The sequence below is a fragment of the Bubalus bubalis genome, chromosome 21 (assembly GCF_019923935.1).
Source record: "Bubalus bubalis isolate 160015118507 breed Murrah chromosome 21, NDDB_SH_1, whole genome shotgun sequence".
Lineage (NCBI taxonomy): Eukaryota > Metazoa > Chordata > Mammalia > Artiodactyla > Bovidae > Bubalus > Bubalus bubalis.
This window is the reverse complement of record NC_059177.1, coordinates 41,015,835-41,039,268: the sequence shown is the minus strand read 5'-3', so window position 1 is coordinate 41,039,268 and position 23,434 is coordinate 41,015,835. Positions and strand designations below refer to the sequence as shown.

At 39.0% G+C, this 23,434-nt stretch overlaps 1 protein-coding gene and 1 long non-coding RNA gene across 27 annotated transcripts in view; both read right to left on the bottom strand.

Annotated features, from left to right (window-relative positions):
* FHIT (fragile histidine triad diadenosine triphosphatase) overlaps positions 1-23,434 on the bottom strand; it is a 1,535,374-nt gene that overhangs the window by 572,509 nt on the left and 939,431 nt on the right. The gene's annotated exons all lie outside the window — the stretch shown is intronic.
* Positions 5,574-8,723, bottom strand: LOC123330949. The gene is made up of 2 exons (XR_006547290.2): positions 7,389-8,723; positions 5,574-7,000 (listed from the first exon to the last, which is right to left on the bottom strand). It is a non-coding gene; the product is annotated as an uncharacterized LOC123330949 (long non-coding RNA).

Below are 23,434 nucleotides of genomic sequence, written 5' to 3'. Positions count from 1 at the left end.
AGTAAACAGGAGGTCAAACCTCCTATTCCTCACCAGTGAGCCTTAACTTCATCCTGGAGGCTATGAGAAGATAAGCGAACTCCAGCAAAGAATGAGGTGGAGAACTAGCAACACATACTCCAGTACTGGGTGGACTAAAAATGGGTCCCCTCCAGAGCACCAAAATCAATTAGAATCAAGGAGAATTCAACCACAGGTTAAAGTTCTACAGTAAGTACAAAGTAAGAAAGAATTTGAGAGATACCAGAATATGTCACTCCAAAATACACCTTTTTGGGCTATGGATTACTTGGAGATAAACTCCATTTGAAACCAATAGACTCCGGAAAAGCTCTAAAAATGGGATTACAAACATGTAAAGGAAATTTTCATGTATAAAGGAAATTTCCATATGTGAAGTTGCCTCCCTTTCCCACACCTGGAAGAGCTGGGCTCTTAAACACTCCTATCAAGGGAGAAGTGTTGAAGTGTTAGTTGCTCAGTTATGTCCAGTTCTTTGCGACCCTGTGGATTATAGCCTGCCAGGCTACTCTGTCTGTGGAATTCTCCGGGCAAGAATACTGGAATGGGCAAGCATATGATTAAATCTTTGTAACAAACCTTACTAAACAACTCTTATTTACCATACTTCTACTGGTCACTTTCCCATAATGTGCTTTTCCCACTCAAAAATCCAAAACCTGTTTTCCTTTAGCCGAAAATGGTATGTGGGTTTCCCTGGTGGCTCATTGGTAAAGAACCCTGACAATACAGGATACATGAGTTTGATCCCTAGGTTGGGAGGATCCCCTATCCAAGTAAACAGTAACCCACTCCAGTATTCTTGCCTGGGAAATCCCATGGACAGAGAAGCCTGGTGGGCTACCATCATCCATGGGTTGCAAGAGAGTCAGAAATGACTTAGTGACTAAACACCACCAACAAAGATGGTTTATCAGTACAAGTTCTAACCAGCACTTTGAGTTACTCATCTCTGGGTATCCCCATGTTTTACATGTGTGATACACATGTTAATCAACTTATGTTTGTTTCTCTCTTACTAATCTGCCTTTGGCCAACCTCATTTACAGGACCCCAAGTGGAGAAACTAAGATGAGTCAAGAAAAAGATTTGTCCTTCCCTAAGCTTTGTGATAAAACAATATTCAAAACATCTTTTAACACATGTGAAAAATCAAGTTTGAATTTTGTGCAACTATAATTACCTGAGGGGGGTGGAATGTGTTATTATGGAAGACCTAGCAAAAACATCCTATCAGTGCTTAGGGTCACTGAGGTGTAGGAGGCTGGTTCACACGTGAAGGTGTGCCAATTAAATATGATGACTATGGCAAATTAGTGAGTAACGCAGTAAGAGATTTAAGTACCTTGCTTACTGGATTACTGTCACTGTGGGAGCCTTTTCTCTCCCTAAAAGCACACACACAAAAAAGGGTGTCAGGAGAGGTAAAGTGTAAAATACAGAAGTTATTTTTCCTACTCCAAAGTGGGAGTATTAGGAAACTTGGTGTATTAACTTTTATTTAGAAGTTTGCAAACTTTTAACATATGAGTAGACTACCAAACTAAAAACAATTTTTTTTACAGTTTTAGATTTAACATATTGTTTTATATATAAGTACTTTTGGAACCCTAATGAATTCTAATAAAATGTTTCATTATGTCCCTTTTTTACTTACACGTAAAACACAGAAGAAAAGGAAAATAAAATACATATACTCCATCAAACTCTAAGATGGCACTGACTGTAAAAAACATAATGATTTCAAAGAGACTAAAAATGGAGGGCGGGGCGGGAATGAACATATCAGAATTTTAAAAATGCAATGTTATGATCACATTATCAGTCTGGCTGATGTGGAAGTTCTTTCACTATTTTAAAATAAAGGAATTTTTAACAAGGTAATCTATTCACATGTAAGAGATCCTGCTGATGATTCAGGAGTGAAGCAGAAACAAACTTCAAGACATATAGAGAAGAAACCAGTCAATGAGAGTGAACCTGAAGCTCCAATACTTTGGCCAACTGATGCAAATACTCAACTCACTGGAAAAGCCCCTGATGTTGGGAAAAATTGGGGACAACAATCTTTTGGAGAAAGGAGGAGGACGACAGAGGATGAGATGGTTGGATGGCATCACTGACTCGATGGACGTGAGTCTGAGCAAACTCTGGGAGACAGTGGAGGACAGGGGAGCCTGGTGGGTTTCCCAATCGGTGCTAGTGGTAAAGAACCTGCCCCCCAACGCAGGTAGATGTAAGACACATGGGTTTGATTCCTAGGTAGGGAAGATCCCCTGGAGGAGGACACAGAAACCCGTTCCAGTATTTTTGCTTGGATATCCCCGCAGATAGAGGAGCCTGGCATGCTATCGTCCATGCGGTCATAAAGAGTCAGACACGATTGAAGTGACTGAACAACAATGTCAGATCAGATGAAAACTGCTCTTATGGTAAACTAAATCGAGGAGATACTTTAAGGAATAAACTTGGCTTTATAAATGTGACCACCAAACTAATATTTGGTACATGGCAAGATTTAAAGCCTATCAATGCATAATCTTTTAAAGTTAAGAACATTACTTTCAACAAATACAAATTAAACATGTCAAAAATTAATTTATGTTATTAACGAGAGAATCAGCAGGATGGCAAGGTGTATCAGAATACACCAACTCTTTGATATGTGGATTAGTTTGAGCTAACAGACTCAGCAACCAGCTTTTTTTTTTTTTAAAGACACAGGCTTTCCTTTTATAAAAGAAATTTCCATTTATAAGGGAAATTTCCATTTGTAAAGATCTCTACACTCTTGGCAGTCTTATGAGTGGAGAAGACACTGACTTCAACATGCTTAACAAGCCTTATTAAACAACCCTTGTCTACCATAGTTTTCCTGGTAATCTTCCCATAACTTGCCTCCCCAAACTACCTTTTGTTTTAGCCTGAGACAGTATATAAACCTAGGTTTTAGCAACCTCTTTGGGTTACTCTTTGGACTGTAAGGAGATCAAACCAGTCAATCCTAAAGGAAATAAGTCCTGAATATTCATTGGAAGAACTGATGCTGAAGCTGAAGCTCCAAACTTTGGCCACCTGATGCAAAGAACAGATTCATTGGAAAAGACCCTGATGCTGGGAAAGACTGAAGGCAGGAGGAGAAGGGGATGACAGAGGATGAGATGGTTGGATGGCATCACTGACACAATGCACATGAGTTTGAGCAAGCTCCAGGAGTGTGTGATGGACAGAGAAGCATGGCATGCTGCAGTCCATGGGGTTGCAAAAAGCTGGACATGACTGAGCGACTGAACTGAACTGGGTTACTCATCACTGGTGCTTCCATGTATACACGTGCAACGCCCGTGTTAACGATTTCTGCTTGCTTTTCAGTTGTCATCTGTCTTTGGCCAGTCTCATTCAAAGCACCCTTCCAATATTAGTTGGAAAACTTAATACTGGCAGAAGAAAAGAATTTTTCTCCCCCTACAATGTTAATATTGGTTCAAAGAGAATTAGAGAGTCAACTAAAAAATAGGTAATGACAGCATGCAAAATTATCTGACTTCTTGCTTCTGGAAACCAGTGATAGTTGAGAAATCCCTTTAATTTTTTTCTTTTCCAAGAGCTCCCCACCTTTCTGTCTCTTGGGAAATAATTTAGGAAAGGAACCAGCCTTGCTGCTGCTGCTGCTGCTGCTAAAGTCGCTTCAGTCGTGTCCGACTCTGTGCGACCCGATAGACAGCAGACCACCAGGTTCCCCCATCCCTGGGATTCTCCAGGCAAGAACACTGGAGTGGGTTGCCATTTCCTTCTCCAATGCATGAAAGTGAAAAGTGAAAGTGAAGTTGCTCAGTCGTGTCTGACTCTTCCAAACCCCATGGACTGCAGCCTACCAGGCTCCTCCGTCCATGGGAGTTTCCAGGCAAGAGTACTGGAGTGGGGTGTCATTGCCTTCTCTGAACCAGCCTTGTTAGTATGACTTAGATAAGACTTGCTCTCATAACTTCCATAAGATGCCATATGTTTACCTGTGTCAAGGTCAGACACAGACCCTTCTTTTATATCTAGCCAACTTCCCATTCTTGGCCTCATAATTAGCTGAGATTGAAACCCTGTGTAACTCCCAAATCACCTCCACCCAAAGATATACATTTCCTGTTCAGCTAACTGACTGCCCAACAACCCCAACTAATGTTTAGGATGTTTAGGTCTTCTTGCTGATTTGGTCCCTTCACCACTATGAAACTACTTTCTTTATTCCTGCTACTATGCCTTCTCTGAAATTGTAAAAAATGACTAATTATAAAACATATGTGAAATCACAAAGGAAATGACCAAATCAATTTTGAAAAAGAAGAACAAAGTCTGAAAAATTAACACTACCTAGTTTCCTAAGGTAATAGAAATCTACAGTAATCAAGACAGTATGGTTATTATTTTAAAGATAGATATATGCATAGCTCAACAAAACAGAAAAAAGAATCCAGAATAGACCCATACATTTATGGTCAATAATTTCAGCAAAGGTGGCAAGGTACCACAATAAATAAAATAATTCTTTTTCAACAAATGGTCCTGGTACAAATGGCTACCCTCTCAGAAAATCTCAATCTTCTTTTTGCTCCATACACAAAAGATGACTCAAAATTAATTGTAGATCTAAGAAAGTAAGCTAACACCATAAAACTTTCAGAGAAAAAAATTACAGCAGAAAATATTCACAACTTTGGAAGAAACAAAAATTCCTTAGCACATAGAAAGCATAACCAAAAAAGAAAAAAAATGACTCAGATTTGCAGAAAGTTTAAAACTCTAGTCCCTTAAAAGACACAGATGAAAATTAAAAATGTAAGTTGCAGACTAAAAGAAAATATTTCTAATGTATATATCTAATAAAGGGCTTATATCCAGGATAATAAATAACATACACTCAGTAGTAAGATAGCCCAATTACAATGAGTAAAAGAGTTGAAATGATAGTACACACACACACAAATTCTAAGCACAAGAAAGTGTGTAGTTGCTCAGTCACGTCTGACTTTTTGCAACCCCATGGACTGACTGTAGCCCACCAGTCTCCTCTGTCCATGGAATTCTCCAGGCAACAATACTAGAGTGGGTTGCTGTTCCCTTCTTCAGGGGATCTTCCCCACTCAGGGATTGAACCCACAGTGCCTTGCACAATGCAGGCAGTTTCTCAGATATCTAAGCCACCAGGGAAGCCTAAGAAAGATGCTTATTATTAGACATTCAGTTCAGTGGCTCAGTTGTGTCCGACTCTGCAACCCCATGAATCGCAGCATGCCAGGCCTCCCTGTCCATCACCAACTCCTGGAGTTCACCCAAACTCATGTGCATCTAGACATTAGGGAAATACAAATTAAAACACAATGAGATATCACTATAATCAATAGAATGGCTAAAATTTACAAGTCTGAAAACATCAAGCATTGAGAAGGACAGACAGCAAAGTTCCATGAAGTATAAATTGATAAAACCACTTCATAGTTGGCAATTTCTTATAAAAATTAATTATAAATACATAATATGATTCTTTACTCATACTCCTGGGTATTTAATCAATAGAAATGCAAACAAATTCTTCAAAATGACTTGTACATAGACAATCATAACAGCTTTCTTCATAGTAGCCACAAAACAGAAACAACTCAAATGTCTACTGCTAGATAGCTAAATTGTGAAATATGTAAAATTCTAGAAGAACCAAACTAAGCTATAAGTGACAGAAAGCAAATCAGTAGAGGTCCAGGTTGGGATACAGGGAGGAGTTAGACTACAAAAGAGTTTGGAGGAACCATTGGTTGGCCAAAAAGTTCAGATTTTTGCATAAACTGTTCTAGAAAAAATCCAAAAGAACTTTTTGGCCAACCCAATATTTGGTTTCATGGAACTGTTCTACAGCTTGTGTGGTCACACGTATATACATTTCACAAGATTCAACACATTAGTACACTTTAAATGGCTGTGTTTTCTTCTATATAAACTGTATCAAAAATTAAAACTAAAGAAATAATGTACTTGGCTTTTACCCATTTTTCAACCTGTTCTTCCCTTTACAATCTAGCTGATCATACTGGAATAATTTGCAGCCTCCCTTGAAACAGGTCTGCGAGAAAGTGAAAGTAACTATTTTTTAAATTGAATATATTTTAGATTTATTTTGGGAACTTCACCAAGTATCTGAAAAATCGGGGTGGGGGGTGGATTTCTTTTGACTCATTTTGATCTACGGAAATTAAACTTGTTATATCCTGAGGTAGTTGGCTAAGAATACTACCAACAAAATATGCACCACCATCTTCTACTGTATTCACCAAGATGGGGGAGAAAAATAATAGAGATGAATCCAACGAGAAAACCTCCCATCAAAGTTTCCATTCATCCTTAATTCTCAACATTTAAATTCTTTGGGGGGTGCAGAATGTTCTCCAAGGACTACCCTGTGGCACTAGCAAGTGGCGCCCTAGTAGACAAACGAAACGCTCTTCTGTATAGACAGGATCAAGCAGCAAAAGCAGAAACAGGAACAGACATACTTAAGCATTAAGGGATTTTCAATTCATTTAGCTGTACATTCATTAGGAAAGCCCTTCCACCAATAATTTACTTCACATTAGACATATCAAAACCAGTGGTTAGAAAAGCTTTAAGAAAAAAAGAAAGACAAAGAAGTCTGACCACGGAAGGTTATCACAAGGGATGTGATTTGAGAAAAGATTCAGAAACCTCCCATGCACACATCTCACCTCACCACTAAAAGATGCAGGCTAGAGCCTGCCTGTCTTATTTAATCCTCATAAAAACTAAATATATATCTATTAAAAGATATTAAAGTAATAGATAGCTCATATAAAAGTGGAAAGGAGCAAATACCACAAGTGAAGTCTCTAGAATTCTCTGCAAAGTGGGGATGACTTCAATATCCAGGCGTTGGATGTAGATTTCTTGTTGTCTTCCTTCCTTTATTTAGGTAGTTCTGCAATGCTCAAGTGAATTACAGTTACTATACAGTGTCACCTACCGAAATCACTTAAACATCATGGGCCACTAAGGAATTTCTCAAGGAAATTTTGAAAGAATGTGATTTTCACCTAACCTAGAGCTTCTAAAGTTTCTATTCATGTCATGTCCCTAATGAGCCTTTTAAAACATTTTCCCCTAATTGTTCCCCTAAAGTTTTAACACCACAGATTTCTTGTGCATCTGTTTATGTACTATGTGTATATCTTTTATACATGAATAAAAGCAAGATGTTTATTGCTTTCCAAAACTAACTCTTATCCACTAGAGGGTAATATCACCCCCACTGAAAAAAAGTATGACCTAATGTGATCTCTAGCTTAATGCATGCCCTCCTCTCATACCTTCAGTGGCTTCTGTCAAAGGAAGGTCTATTTCCAAAAGCCTTCTTACTTGGGTACACATATTGAAGTTTGTTTTCTTCACACTAGTTGTTTCTGAATTTTTCTAATAAAGCGCATGTTGGTTGTGAACAAGGAATGCACACTGTGAAGATGAAAACAAGTTGTATACATACTCAGCAAAGGAGGTGTGATTTGGGAAAGAATTGTCTTTTTAACAGTGATCCTGGAACAAATAGATATCCACATGTAAAATAATACATTTGGGCACCTACCTCACATCATATACAAAACTTAAGTCAAAAGGGATCAAAGGTCTAAATGTAAGTGTTTAAACCGTAAAACTTAGAAGCAAACATAAGTATAAATTTTGTGATCACAGATGAGGCAGTGTTTCTTAGATGTGACACCAAAAACACAGGCAACAATAATAACAAAAATAGATAAAGTGAACTTCATCAAAATTTAAAAGTTTGTGCTTCAAAGACACCACCAAGAAAGTGAGAAGACAACCAAAAGAAGGGGAGAAAAAATTTGTAGATCATATATCTGATAAGGAATCTGTTACTAGTATATGTAAAATTCTTACAACTCAATAAATACATAGACAACACAATTTTTTAAAAATGAGGAAAGGCTCTAAATCCTTCTCTCCAAACACAACAGACAAATGACCAGTAAACACAGGAAAAGACACTGAACATCATCAGCTGCTAAAGAAATACAAATTAAAAGCACAGTGAGGTATCACCTCTCAGCCATAAAAATAGCTATAACAAAATACACAAGTTAACAAGTGGTGACAGTTGGGAGAAATTAGAACCCTCTGTTGATGATAATGTAAAATGGTACATTCACTGCTGATGGTACAGACAATGCTGCATCCCCTTTGGAAAACATTAAGCATTTCCTCCAGAGGTTGAACATAGAGTGACTCTATAATCTGGTAATTGCACCCCTACAAGTATGCCCAAAAGAAACAAAAATCTCTGTCCACACAAAAATTTGTGCACGTTTATAACATTATTCACAGTTATTTGTATTTGCCAAAAGTAGAAAGAACTCAAATATTCATCAATTGATAAAAAAGATAGAATGTAATATTATTAGCAACAAAAATAAATGAAATTTCTGATATATCCAACATGGATAAACCTTGAAAACACGATACTAAGTGATATTAACAGGCATAAAGAGTCACATATTGTCTGATGCCATTTACATGAAATACCTGGAGTAGGCCAATATAGAGAGTCAGAAAGTAGATTAGTGATTGCCTAGGGATGCTGAGGAGAAGGCAATGGCACCCCACTCCAGTACTCTTGCCTGGAAAATCCCATGGATGGAGGAACCTGGAAGGCTGCAGTTCATGGGGCTGTGAAGAGTTGGACAAGACTGAGCGACTTCACTTTCACTTTTCACTTTCATGCATTGGAGAAGGAAATGGCAACCCACTCCAGTGTTCTTGCCTGGAGAATCCCAGGGATGGGGGAGCCTGGCGGGCTGCCATCTATGGTGTCGCACAGAGTCGGACACGACTGCAGTGACTTAGCAGCAGAGATGCTGGGGTTAGTGACAAATGGAGAGTAAGTGCTACAACTATGGGGTTTCTCTTTTGGGTGATGAAAATTGATTGTGGTTGATGGTTGCATAACTCTGTGAATATACTAAAAACTATGGAATTGTACATGTTACATGGGCAACTGTTACGGTACATGAATTAAATTTTAATAAAGCTGTTACCTAAAAAAATCAGAAACAAAGAAGAAAGAAACAATCAGATTCTCAGATCCTCCTTCCACTCCCTAGAACCAGGGGGATGCCATGACTCTACCCTGGTCAATGACTCCAGCTTTGTCCTTACAGAGAATAAAACAGAGGTTCTCTGGACTTGGAGGATGCCAGGCATGTTAATACCAAGGCTCTGGGAAGAGAACTCCTCAGGAATATGGAAGTGATAACACTGGAAGTGCATGAACATCTGGAGCAGGAACTGAGACAACTGGTGAAGAGTTTGGGGCTGAGAGAGTGATAAGTATTGAGAAAACAAAATGAATTACAAGGCAAGACAATTATTACTTACAGAGAAAACAACAGGCAGAAAAGGATGGGGATGGTAGGAATGCCAGTGTTCAGCTCTAGAGGCATTTAAGAAAAACAGAAAACTGTAATCTACTGGCTGTTTTCTAGTTTTGTCACGTGTCACTTTTTTATAGTATGTATCTTTCTTCTTTCCAGCACACGATTAATTCTAAATTTCATATATTGCATTTAGCTGTAACTTTTGATACATTTCAATCCTCATTTTTCCTTTTTTTTTTGACTGTGCCTCACAACATGTAGGATCTTAGTTCCCCAACCAGGGATCAAACCCCTGCCCCTTGCAGTGGAAGTGTGGAGTCTTATCCATTGGACTGCCAGGGAAGTCCCTAGATGGCATTTAAACAGTACATTGATGTATATATTGAATATTTATTTCATCATAATTAGAGTAAAACTAAGGGTTTCCCTGGTAAAGAATCCACCTGCGGTGCAGGAGACCCAGGTTCCATCTCTGGGTCTGGAAGATCCCCTGGAGAGGGGAATGGCAACCCACTCCAGTATTCCTGCCTGGAGAATCCCATGGACAGAACAGTCTGGCAGGCTATACAGTTCATGGGGTTGCAAAGAGTCGGACATGGCTGAATGACTAACACTTTCACATTTTCATACTGGGGTAAAGAAGGGAAGGAAGAAAGCATTATCTTTGAAATACAAGTGGAAGGATAAAGGAAAGTTAAGGCAGAAAACGAATTGCAAAAGTTTGAAATCAAAAAAAATAAGCAATACAAAAACAGTTTTTTGAAATATAGAGGCAAAAAATAAAATAATCATTGTAAAAGAGGTGATGGGGAGTGAGGGAGAAGGAGGAAGGATTATAGACTTTTGTTTTGCAAAATAATGAAAGTGGTAGAATTATTTGATTTTATACATACATATAGTCAATGTGAACTGCTTGTAAGTTGTATAATGTAATAATAAATCTCAAATGCCTTTTTGTCATTATTTAAAAAAAAAAGTTAGGTGAATTTTGTTCCCAATGATGCTTTTATATATATGTAAGGATTTTCACAGTAATAGAAAATAACTTATTTAGCAGGTAAAATGTTTAACCTAATTCCCTCAAATACTGAAATAAAACTTCTTTTTAAGAAGATTTGCAATGTTTATCCTATGTTTCTGGGAGCCTTTTAACACGAGGACAATTATCGCTACCTATTAAATCTCAGTTTGAGACACAGAAGGAATTAACTAGCATCTGACTATTCTTCTATACTTAGTACTTTCTAACTTACATAGCATTCACTCATTCATTCAGCAAATATGCAAGGGTTTAATAACAGTTGATTCAGGTGAAAAACAAAACAAGCAAAAAACACCTGGCCCAGGATTGCTCTTGACACACATTTCTGGCATTATATTTGTGGCTAAATTGTCGACCAACATCAACATATGGGTGCAAACCCACTTACAGAGGCTGAGTTTGATATTTTACGAAACTTGGACTTCAGATCCTGTGAAGCTATTATATGCACACATATTTGAAGGACATTTTAAAAAGTGCTAAACTATAAATATTCTGATTCACTGCTCTTTCACACCTACTAAAAATGACTTCGCACAACCACTAATCAGGAAGAAGGCTTTGGATCTCACTGAAAATGTCACTTAATAAATAACCTTCAAATTTAAATGCAAACGACGAATATCATTCATAGGTCCTCAAACTTGTCCTTGAAAGCTAAATGGGCAAAGAAGGCAACTAAAAAATTATTTTCTACCATTAACATTCTATTGCTTAACTCTTTGAAAATGAGTCCAAACTTTAAAGATTTTAGCGTCATATTCTTATGTTTAAAAATCTGTATCTCTTATAGCACTTAGAATGAGAATGTTAAATATGACTTTGGGATAATTTGCAATTGTCACTTCTCTGATTAAATCACTACCAGTTTTAGGGGAAATTATGCCTATATTTTATTTATAATAATATTAATTCATCTAGATAAAAAGTGATTTTTTTTTACAATATACTCCAATATAATGGATATAAGTTTTGATATACATAGTAGATGCTCAGTTGCTGCTGCTGCTAAGTCACTTCAGTCGTGTCCGACTCTGTGCGACCCCATAGACGGCAGCCCATCAGGCTCCACCGTCCCTGGGATTCTCCAGGCGAGAACACTGGAGTGGGTTGCCATTTCCTTCTCCAGTGCATCAAAGTGAAAAGTGAAAGTGAAGTCGCTCAGTCGTGTCTGACCCTTAGCGACCCCATGGACTGTAGCCCACCAGGCTCCTCCATCCATGGGATTTTCCAGGCAAGAGTACTGGAGTGGGATGCCATTGCCTTCTCCATGGTGCAATCCTAAAATTATGGCTAGGAAACATGACCTGGGATGGGCACAGTCAAAGACCAAGAGACTGAGTATTTGAGTAAATGGTGAAGGAAATTTTGAGACAGAATTTGCTGCCAATACGAATTAGATTATCTGGAGTTGGCTTTTTCATGAGATTAAAAAAAAAAAAATTGATTGTAACATATTGTATGCCTTTATATCCTCTATAGTACCTATGTCCACAAGGTCTGGTTGGCAGAATAATGGTTTCCTAAAGATGTCCACCTCTTAACCTCTGGAATCTTAGAATGTGCTGCCTTACATGGCACAGGGGCCTCAAGTTTGCAGATGAAGTCATGATAGCTCAACAGCTGACCTTATAAGTAGGAGATTATCTGATATCCTCTAGATAGGTTCAGTGTAAACACAAGGATCCTTAAAACATGGAAGGAGGAGGCTGATGAAGTCACAGAGAAGAATGAGAAGGATTTGACTGGACCTTGCTGGCATTGAAGATAGAGAAAGGGGGCATGATCCAAGGAATACTAGCAGCGTTTAATAGCTGAAAAAGGCAAAGGAATGAATTCTCTTCTGGAGCCTCCAGAAAGTAAGTGAGCCCTGCCAACACCTTGATTTTAGTTCAGTGAGACCTGTTCCAGACTTCTGACCTCCAGGACTACAAAATAAGCTGTTGTTGGGCTTCTCTGGTGGTCCATGGGTTAAGAATCTGCCCTGCAATGCAAGGGACACCCGTTCCATCCCTGCTCCCGGAAGATTCCTTATGCTGCAGAGCAACTAAGCCTGTGAAGCACAACTTCTGAAGCCTGCAAGCCTTGGAGCCGCAACAAGAGAAGCCACTGCACTCAGAAGCCTGCACACCACAGCTAAGAAAGACTGTGCGTAGCAACGAAGACCAGCACAGCCCAAAAATAAAGAAAGAAATAAACTATTGTTGCTTTAGGCCACTAAGTTTAGGTAATATGGATACACTAGAAAAGGAATACACTTTTAATCAGTAAATACTCTCAAGATAAAAATAAGAATTGAGAACAAAACAGCTAAGAAGATACATATGGCCATTCGGCATCTTCAGTTTGCTGTATCTTCAAATTACTTGAAACCTTAAGTTGGCACACTCAGCCGCTGAAATTTTATCCATTTATCCACTCATTTGAAATCTCCAATTTGAATTGGAAACAGTTTTTTCCCACTGCCCAACAGCTACAGCATCTGGGAAAGAAGTTCCTGGTGGCCATTTTCCTAATGCTCTGACTGCGCTGTGGGCGATACATCTCAACAACATGAAAAAACGTTTTTGCTCATCACTTTAGGTAGATATTTTTACATCTTTTCATTGTTTATGCTTTAAACATAAAAAGATTTTTCAGACTATGAGTACAAAGAACCATCTTTTGATATAAACAGTTGATCTTTTGTCTATTTCTTCACCTATGCAGCATTTACTAAAATTACAATATGCTCCCGTTGAGAATCTGAAGGTTTGAGGACTAACACATGGTCACTGTCCTTGAAGATTGAATGTCCTCAAGAATCTAGGCGAGTTGAAGCAGACAGGAATGTCTTCAAGCAAAAGTTTAAAAATGGAATTCACAAAATGTTATGGGAACTCAGAAGGAAAAATGATCAACTTCATTAAAAGATTTATTCCAAAACATAAAAAATAAGAGGGAACACATTTATGGATGCACATACTCTGAAGCTACGATTGGTTTGAAACAAATGTATTCGATAGAAGACTCTTTTGAATGCCTCTGTTGGCCCATAATCATTCTCTTAGAATGACCCGTTCACTTGTCTCTGTACACATTCAAACTAAAATGACTGATGGTTACCTCTGGCCTATATAGGCCAGACAATCAGATTCTTTCAGTCTAGAGAATTTACAACTAGAATTCAAGGAAGGAGTTCATCTCTGCTGATCAAGTGAAGTTACAGAGAGGCAGACCTGTGTGTCTGTAACATAGAATCCTTATGTTGTTTCAAGTTACTCTGAGTTCTGCTGCTTGCACAGTGAGGTAGTTCTATCTTCATGAAACAGATTCCACATTTCTCTAATCCAGGCATTCGCCTCAATGACCTCCCCAACTATGGGGATAGGGAAGCAGTTTCCCCTTTCAGGGATCAGGTAGCAGAATTCAGGTAAAGCTGGGCAGATACAAAAGCACTTGAACTCTAAATTATCATATAATGCAAAACTTCAAAAACTGTAACTGGTTATGAAATATTCACAGAATGACTCCTATTAAAAGCCAAATGGGAGGATTTTTCAGCCAAAAAAAGGTAGGAAAAAAAAAGCTCAAATTAAAATTGGCTACAGTAGAAAGCAGGGCTTTATATTTGACTTTAGAGATTTGTGCAGCTTTGGCCATTTCAAAGAGTGAAAGAGAGATGGGAGAGAAGGAGGTAATGGTGGCAAGAGAAACCACACAGAAGCTGAGGGATGGCAACTGGAAAGGATTCACTACTGGAAGGGAGAAAGCTGGTTTTTCTATTAAACCATGTCACACAGCAGACTGTACAAAAGATGATTTTCTTTCACTAGCAGATAGAAATGGCATCAAAGAATAATTTTTAAAAATCTCCAACTAGAAAAGGCAGGCATTCTACCAAAATCAGCAGAATGGGACTAATGTCCGACCTACAGGGGATGTTCTTCCTATTGTGTATTATCAAGAATCAATAGAATGATATACAGGCACAGCTGCTGTTTGGGGGGCTACTTTATGCCGCCTTGTCCTTGATGTTCTGATGGCTTGTTATCTTTGAGGCCAGCATAGACAAGAAAAATAAGAAAGTGAAACCTTATTTTATGCTAGCACCCTATGAACATCTCTGATCATAGGCTTGTTCAATAAGGAGCTAGAAATTGGCTAAAACAGAGTTGAGCAATGGTCTAAAAACAATTTCACGTACCGATGCTAGGAACCAGCTCTCTACACATTAAAGTGTTTAGTAACTATCTAAATCAAAAGATAGACATTTTTTGGTACATGTGCTCTCCTTTACCACAGAATGCACTTCACCACATCGCTGCCACAATGCAATAAAATTTATGCCACAAGGAATAAAACTCCTTGACATGGGTCTTATTAATGGTTTCTTGGATATAACACTTTAAAGTGTCATATGCAACAAAAGCACATGCAACAAAAACAAATGGAACCTGGTCAACCTAAAAACTGCTCTATAGAGCAAGATAAAGTATCAGCGAAGTGAAAAGGAAACCTACAGATTGGGGAAAAAATATTTGCAAGTTAAGTATGTAATAAGGAGTTAATATCCAAAATACATAGGAAACTCATGCAACTCAATAGCAAGAAAACAAATAACTCAGTTTTAAAATTGGGCAAAGAACCTGAACATTTTTCTAAAGAAAAAATGATATATGAAAGTCCAACAGGTACATGAAAAGGTGCTCAATATCACTAGCCATAAACTAAAGGCAAATTAAAACCACAATGAGATATCACTTCACGCTTGCTAGAATGGTGATCATCAAAAATATAGCCAGTTAAAAAATGCTAGTGTGGATGTGAGAAAAGAGAACCCTTCTGCGGGTGAGATTATAAGTTGAAGAAGAGAAGCGAAAAGCAAAGGAGAAAAGGAAAGATATAAGCATCTGAATGCAGAGTTCCAAAGAATAGCAAGAAGAGATAAGAAAGCCTTCTTCAGCGATCAATGCAAAGAAATAGAGGAAAACAACAGAATGGGAAAGACTAGAGATCTCTTCAAGAAAATTAGAGATACCAAGGGAACATTTCATGCAAAGATGGGCTCATTAAAGGACAGAAATGGTATGGACCTAACAGAAGCAGAAGATATTAAGAAGAAATGGCAAGAATACACAGAAGAACTGTACAAAAGAGATCTTCACGACCCAGATAATCATGATGGTGTGATCACTGACCTAGACCCAGACATCCTGGAATGTGAAGTCAAGTGGGCCTTAGAAAGCATCACTACGAACAAAGCTAGTGGAGGTGATGGAATTCCAGTTGAGCTATTCCAAATCCTGAAAGTGCTGTGAAAGTGCTGCACTCAATATGCCAGCAAATTTAGAAAACTCAGCAGTGGCCACAGGACTGGAAAAGGTCAGTTTTCATTCCAATCCCAAAGAAAGGCAATGCCAAAGAATGCTCAAACTACCTCACAATTGCACTCATCTCACACACTAGTAAAGTAATGCTCAAAATTCTCTAAGCCAGGCTTCAGCAATATGTGAACCATGAACTTCCTGATGTTCAAGCTGGTTTTAGAAAAGGCAGAAGAACCAGAGATTAAATTGCCAAAATCCGCTGGATCATGGAAAAAGCAAGAGAGTTCCAGAAAAACATCTATTTCTGCTTTATTGACTATGCCAAAGCCTTTGACTGTGTGGATCACAATAAACTGTGGAAAATTCTGAAAGAGATGGGAATACCAGACCACCTGATCTGCCTCTTGAGAAATTTGTATGCAGGTCAGGAAGCAACAGTTAGAACTGGACATGGAACAACAGACTGGTTCCAAATAGGAAAAGGAGTTCATCAAGGCTGTATATTGTCACCCTGTTTATTTAACTTCTATGCAGAGTACATCATGAGAAACGCTGGGCTGGAAGAAGCACAAGCTGGAATCAAGATTGCCAGGAGAAATATCAATTACCTCAGATATGCAGATGACACCACCCTTATGGCAGAAAGTGAAGAGGAACTAAAAAGCCTCTTGATGAAAGTGAAAGTGGAGAGTGAAAAAGTTGGCTTAAAGCTCAACATTCAGAAAACGAAGATCATGGCATCTAGTCCCATCACTTCATGGGAAATAGATGGGGAAACATTGGAAACAGTGTCAGACTTTTTTTTTGGGGGGGGGTGGTGGCTCCAAAATCACTGCAGATGGTGACTGCAGCCATGAAATGAAAAGATGCTTACTCCTTGGAAGGAAAGTTATGACCAACCTAGATAGCATATTCAAAAGCAGAGACATTACTTTGCCAACAAAGGTCCGTCTAGTCATGGCTATGGTTTTTCCTGTGGTCATGTATGGATGTGAGAGTTGGACTGTGAAGAAGGCTGAGCGCCGAAGAATTGATGCTTTTGAACTGTGGTATTGGAGAAGACTCTTGAGAGTCCCTTGGACTGCAAGGAGGTTCAACCAGTCCATCCTAAAGGAGATCAGTTCTGGGTGTTCATTGGAAGGACTGGTGCTGAAGCTGAAGCTCCAATACTTTGGCCACCTCATGTGAAGAGTTGACTCATTAGAAAAGACTCTGATGCTGGGAGGGATTGGGGGCAGGAGGAGAAGGGGACGACAGAGGATGAGATGGCTGGATGGCATCACTGACTCGATGGACGTGAATCTGGGTGAACTCCGGGAGTTGGTGATGGACACGGAGGCCTGGCGTGCTGTGGTTCATGGGGTCGCAAAGAGTTGGACACGACTGAGCGACCGAACTGAACTGAACATCCACTATGGAAAACAGTATGAAAGAGACTCAAAAAATTAAAATGGAACTATCAAACGATCTAGCAGTTTCACTTCAGGGAATATATCCAAAGGAAATAAAAACTCAAAAAGTATCCCGATTCTCATGTTCATAGCAGCACTATTTCCAATAGCCAAGATATGGAACAATGTTAAATGTCTACCTTTGTATGAATAAAGAAGTTGTGAGATACGCATACACACACACACATATATAAAGTCATCTATAAATACATGAATATACAGTGGATTATTAGTTAGCCATTAAAAATGAGAAAATCCTGCCATTTGTGGCAACACAGGTGATCTTGAAAGCATTATACTAAGTGAAATAATCCAAAAAGAGGACAAATACTCTATGATCTCAGTTATATGCGAAATCAAAACAGCAACAACAAACATACAGTTGTAAGATAAGTAACTGCTAGGGATGGGATGCAACGTACCCCACAGCGACTGCAGTTAACACTGCCGTAGGATACAGAGTTGTTAAGAGAGTAACTCCTAGGAGGTATTATCAAGAAAAGAAAAAAAAAAGCCTTATGTTACTCCAGGCTGAGTTTTTGTTGATGGTGTTGATCCTTCCTCTTCTGTTCTACGAAGATATTTAGCCTTCATTCTTGCAGTATCAACACTTAGCATAGCACAGAGGTGATATTCAAACAACATCTGCATATGCTAAGAGAGTAGACAGTAATGTTTAGGCTGTATGCACGTTCTGAATTCCTGCGAGCTCTCACTAAACTCCAGGTGTAAAGCACTACTTTTTGTTTATTGCTTCATTAAATCTTTACAACCACCTAAGGAGAAAACCGAGGCACAGGAACCAGTCTAAGGCCATCGAGGCAGCTACTCGGAGTGGAGGCCTAGATCGAGTCAGCCTAGCTCCAGACTCAAGCCCTACACCACTCTTCAGTGTTGTCATTCATGTTCCCGTCAATCCATCCATGCTTTGCTGATGGGCTAGCAGATGCGCAGTGCTCTGAGGGATACAAAAACAAACAGGACTGTAATCTCGCTCTCAAGGAGTTACAGTGGTGTTAACACAACTATTCCAGTAGGAGGCAGAATCTGACAAACACTCCTAGAAATGAGGCTCAAGGTGCATCAAGCAGAAACACAAGTCTTAGCTAGCACGGACCAGCGACAATGGCCTTGGCCTCAGGAACATAGATACTGAAGAATTTTAAAGATTTGCAGAGATGGAGGACCAAATAATATTCAGCAAAATCACCACACGACAGGAAAAGCAGTGTGTCTGGAATCACGTGGGGCATTAGACACCTATATTGTATGTGTTCTGTCTCTCAGTCGTGTCCAACTCTTTGAGACCCCATGGACTGTAGTCGAACAGGCTTCTCTGTTTATGGGGACAGAGACATTTTCCAGGCAAGAATACTGGAGGGGATAGCCATTGCCTACTCCAGGGGATCTTTCTAACCAAGGGATCGAACCCAGGTCTCCTGCATTGCAAGCAGATTCTTTACCGTCTGAGCCACCAGGGAAGCCTAAGACACCTCTAGGGACAGCTAATGATGAGTTCTTTGTAATTCATACTCTACTTCAGGCATACAGAGGTGGACTCACTGAGGACTCCAGAACTAAGCAGAGAATACTCTGATGTTCTGTACTTTAGTGACCATGAAGATGTCAGTAAATGGTTGTTTTTGTACAAACTGAGTCTGAAGTTATACACACAGAAATGTTAGAGTTATTAACATAGTCCCTAAACTTAGTAGAGAGGGAGATGGATGTACCTATCAATGAAGATAGATAAAATCTCCACTACAAATGCCACATCAAACACTTGTGAAGGGCTTTGGATTTAGAAAAGGCAGAGGAACCATCGACCAAATTGCCAGCATCTGTTGTATCATAGAAAAAGCAAGACAGTTCCAGAAAACCATCTACTTCTGCTTTATTGACTATGCCAAAGCCTTTGACTATGAGGATCACAAAAACTATGGAAAATTCTTCAGGAGATGGGAATACCAGACCACCTTAGCAGCCTCCTGAGAAATCTGTAGGCAGGTCAAGAAGCAACAGTTAGAACTGGACATGGAACAATGGACTGGTTCCAAGTTGAGAAAGGAGTACTTCAAGGCTGTATATTGTCACCCTGCTTATTTAACTGATATGCAGAGTACACCATGAGAAATGCTGGGTTAGATGAAGCACAAGCTGGAATCATGATTGCCGGGAGAAATATCAATAACCTCAGATATGCAGATGACACCATCCTTATGGCAGAAAGTGAAGAAATAAAGAGCCCCTTGATGAAAGTGAAAAAGGAGAGTGAAAAATTTGGCTTAAAGCTCAACATTCAAAAAAACTAAGATCATGGCATCCAGTCCCATCACTTCATGGCAAATAGATGGGGAAACAATGGAAACAGTAACAGACTTTATTTTTGGGCTCCAAAATCACTGCAGATGGTGACTGCTGCCATAAAATCAAAAGACACTTGCTCCTTGGAAGAAAAGCTATGACCAACCTAGACAGCTTATTAAAAAGCAGAGACATTACTTTGCCAACAAAAGTCCGTCTAGTCAAGGCTATCGTTTTTCCAGTAGTCATGTATGGATGTGAGAGTTGGACTATAAAGAAAGCTGAGTGCCAAGGAATTGATGCTTTTGAACTGTGGTGTTGGAGAAGACTCTTGAGAGTCCCTCTGACAGCAAGGAGATCCAACCAATCCATCCTAAAGGAGATCAGTCCTGAGTGTTCATTGGAAGGACTGATGTTGAAGCTGAAACTCCAATACTTTGGCCACCTGATACGAAGAGCTGACTCAATGGAAAAGACCCCAATGCTGGGAAAGATTGAAGGTGGGAGAGAAGAGGACAACAGAGGATGAGATAGTTGGATGGCATCACTGACTTGATGAACATAAGTTTGAGCAAGCTCTGGGAGTTGGTGATAGACAAGGAAGCCTGGTATGCTGCAGTCTATGGGGTTGCAAAGAGTTGGACATGACTGAGAGACTGAACTGAACTGAATTGTTCCACTAAGTCAAGTGTAAACAATCACAGTGACTTTGAAAATGGAACTCTAGAGCTCCATCCATTCACACCAACAAAAGCAGATGACTGACAGTGACGGTTAATTGAGTGGTATCCTTTGAATTGGGCCTTGGATAGACTCTCAAAGTAAACAGTGGCTAAGAATTCAGTTTCAGCTTAAACGACTCACTGACACACTCGGTGAGCTAATGTGCTCACTATTTTTCCAAAAGCCAAACAATAGGTTGATGGAAAAACTGCACATACCAGGCCTGATAAGGTACTATACTCAAAATGCAAGATTTACAGAAAGAGAATTTGTATGGTAAGACATACTTGCTCATTTCTTTAAGGCAACTTTATCACTGCCTCTCAGTTAGCTGGAAAATGAAGATTTAGAGATTTGGGGATTTCTCTAATGTTCTGCATAAACACAAGGTAAAATTTTAAAACTTTCTATTTCTTTGAAGTAATATTCAGTTCTCTTTTAGAAGAAATTGTATTAAGTTAGAAATGCAATTCTTCTGTTTAAAAGAAAAGTTTCACAATGCTTTTTGATGGCTACATTGGTAGTGTGTTTCTAGTCACTATCAATAAACAAAGTTACAGTAAATAACCATGTATAGGTAGCAATTAACATAACAATACCTCCTAAGTGCTAGGTTTGTTTATTTAACCTGAAAGCACTATTTCTGTTGGCAGGTGAGATTGCCCATCTTGAGGAAGAACATGTTAAAAGACCTTCCCAAATGTTTAAAATCACAAAAAGAGTAATGTTCTAAAACACAGAGATATTAAATATTAATAGAAGCATTTCATTTCTACAGAGCTTAACTATCAAGGAATATTTATATAACCTTCTTTAAAATAATTAACATTTTAAGACAACAATTTACAGCACACACTACGACAGATTACATTTTGGCAGTACTGACTGGTCCTTGAGCACTACTTTTTTCTTCTTGGGGGGTTCCCGCAAGTCTGTCTTCTCTATCTAGATACAACAATGTAGCTATACCTTTCTATAACATCAGATCACTCTTTTTTCACTTACTAGAGCTCTGATACTACAGTTTCAATCTCATTGATGTATCATCCTTCTCCCTTACTAGGTCATAAGGTCCCTGAGGGAAGGCATTGGTTCTGTCTTGTTCATCACTAAGTCCCCAGCTCCAGATCCCTAGCACTCAGAATATATATACACTCTCATGTACATAACAGTCACTCAATGCATATTTGAGGGAGGAATGGACCAAAAAATCTTTACCTGACTATTGCCCCCAAATGTATCTTATATTTGGGGTGAGTGAAATAAATTTAGCATTTATTATGTGAGTGGGGGCTAAGTTGCTTCAGTCATGTCCGACCCTTTACAACCCTATGGACTGTAGCCCTCCAGGCTCCTCTATCCAAGAGATTCTCCAGACAAGAATACTGGAGAGGATTGCCATTTCCTTCTTCAGGGGATTTCCTGACCCAGGGATCGAACCCACATGCCTGCATCTTCTACATTGGCAGGCGGATTTTTTACCACAGCACCACCTGGGAAACCATCATAAGAATGTTATACTTCACTTTCTAGATTTGAGACTAGTAGTCATTAGCTGGGCTTCCCTGATGGCTCAGCAGTAAAGAATCTGCCTGCCAATGCAGGAGATGCAAGAGACCCAGGTTTAATCCCTGGGTTGGGAAGATCCCCTGGAGAAGGAAATGGCAACCCACCCCTGTATTCTTGCCTGGAAAATGGACAGAGGAGCCTGGCAGCCTGCAGTCCATGGGATCACAGAGAGTCGGACACGAATGAGCAACTTAGCACTATGAGTGAGTAATAAGCCATGTTTACAATGGATGAATATTATGGAAACTAAGATGTACGATTCATGGGGTCACAAAGAGTCGGACACGACTGAGCGACTGAACTGAACTGAACTGAACTGAAGATGCATCTATAATAAAAATGTATCTATCAGGGAGTAGGAAATTTTCTTTTTTCCTTCTAGATTATTCTTGCTTGGTTTAAGAATTAAATTGACATGAGACAGAGTAACAAGAGAAAATCAATGAAATTTTAATAACAAGAATATATATAGGAGAGATCCAGGAGAACTAAATAACTCACCAAGTGGCCCAAACATTTACCTTAAATACCATCTTCAGCTAAAGACAAAAGAGGATGTTGGGGATAATGGTTTGGGATTTCAGAGGGGAGGAAGGCAATTCACATGTAGATGGAAAAGCACATTTTTTAAACAAATTTGCTAACAAATTTTGTTTACAAGTATTGCAAACAAATGTTTCCTGGGCCATGCGGAGAGAGTGGGACAGAGTGGACTCTGATCTCTAGGTCCTGTGGAATTTCCCCTCCATGCCTAGACCATACTCTGCAGATCTCTCTGGTGATAGCTCTTTTCTGGAAACAGGCCCTCTACCTACATTTCTTTAGGCAGTTAGAGGAAAGATCAAAGGTTTTTCCTGAGTCTCTAGGCCTTGGTGTTTTCAGCTCCTACTAATACATATGCCAGAGATATTTTGGGGGTGGCAAATTTTGTTCTCCTACACATCCATAAAAATAACAGTAATGAAAACAAATGATTCCAAAATTAAAGCTATAGTCCAGATATTTCAACTAATTTGAGTAGAGCATAAATCTATTAAAATAAAGAGAAGAGAATTAGAGTCCCCCGGAATGAGTTAAGGACTGAGTCCACTCAGGTCCACCGAAGACAAGTCTTTCAGAGAGCTATTAGAAGTGTGCATATGCCAGGCCTGAGTGCCCAGTAAGTAGGTGAGGCCCAGCCCAGCAATAGCATTGAAGACTTTAGTGAAAACACTCATGTCTGCAAATTTAGAATGGACCATTGCAACTTTAATAGGCTGTAAAAATGTTTTATTAAAAAGGCCTATAACTTTGCTTTGGGAAAAAAATTCTGTTTTAATTTGCATCCCCAAATAAAATTATGCTAGAATAACAAAACGCATTTCCACACATTCATCTAATTATAAGAAAAAATGAGAGTATCAACAAAGGGAAACTTTGTTTTCTTTCATTTAAGAAGGTAAAGATTTTGCCTTTTACTTAAATCCTCCTGATGGCTACATTTTAAGAATTTAAGTTCACTTATGGTGACAATTACCAACAAAGCTAGTGGAGGTGATGGAACTTCAGGTGAGCTATCCAAAATCCTTA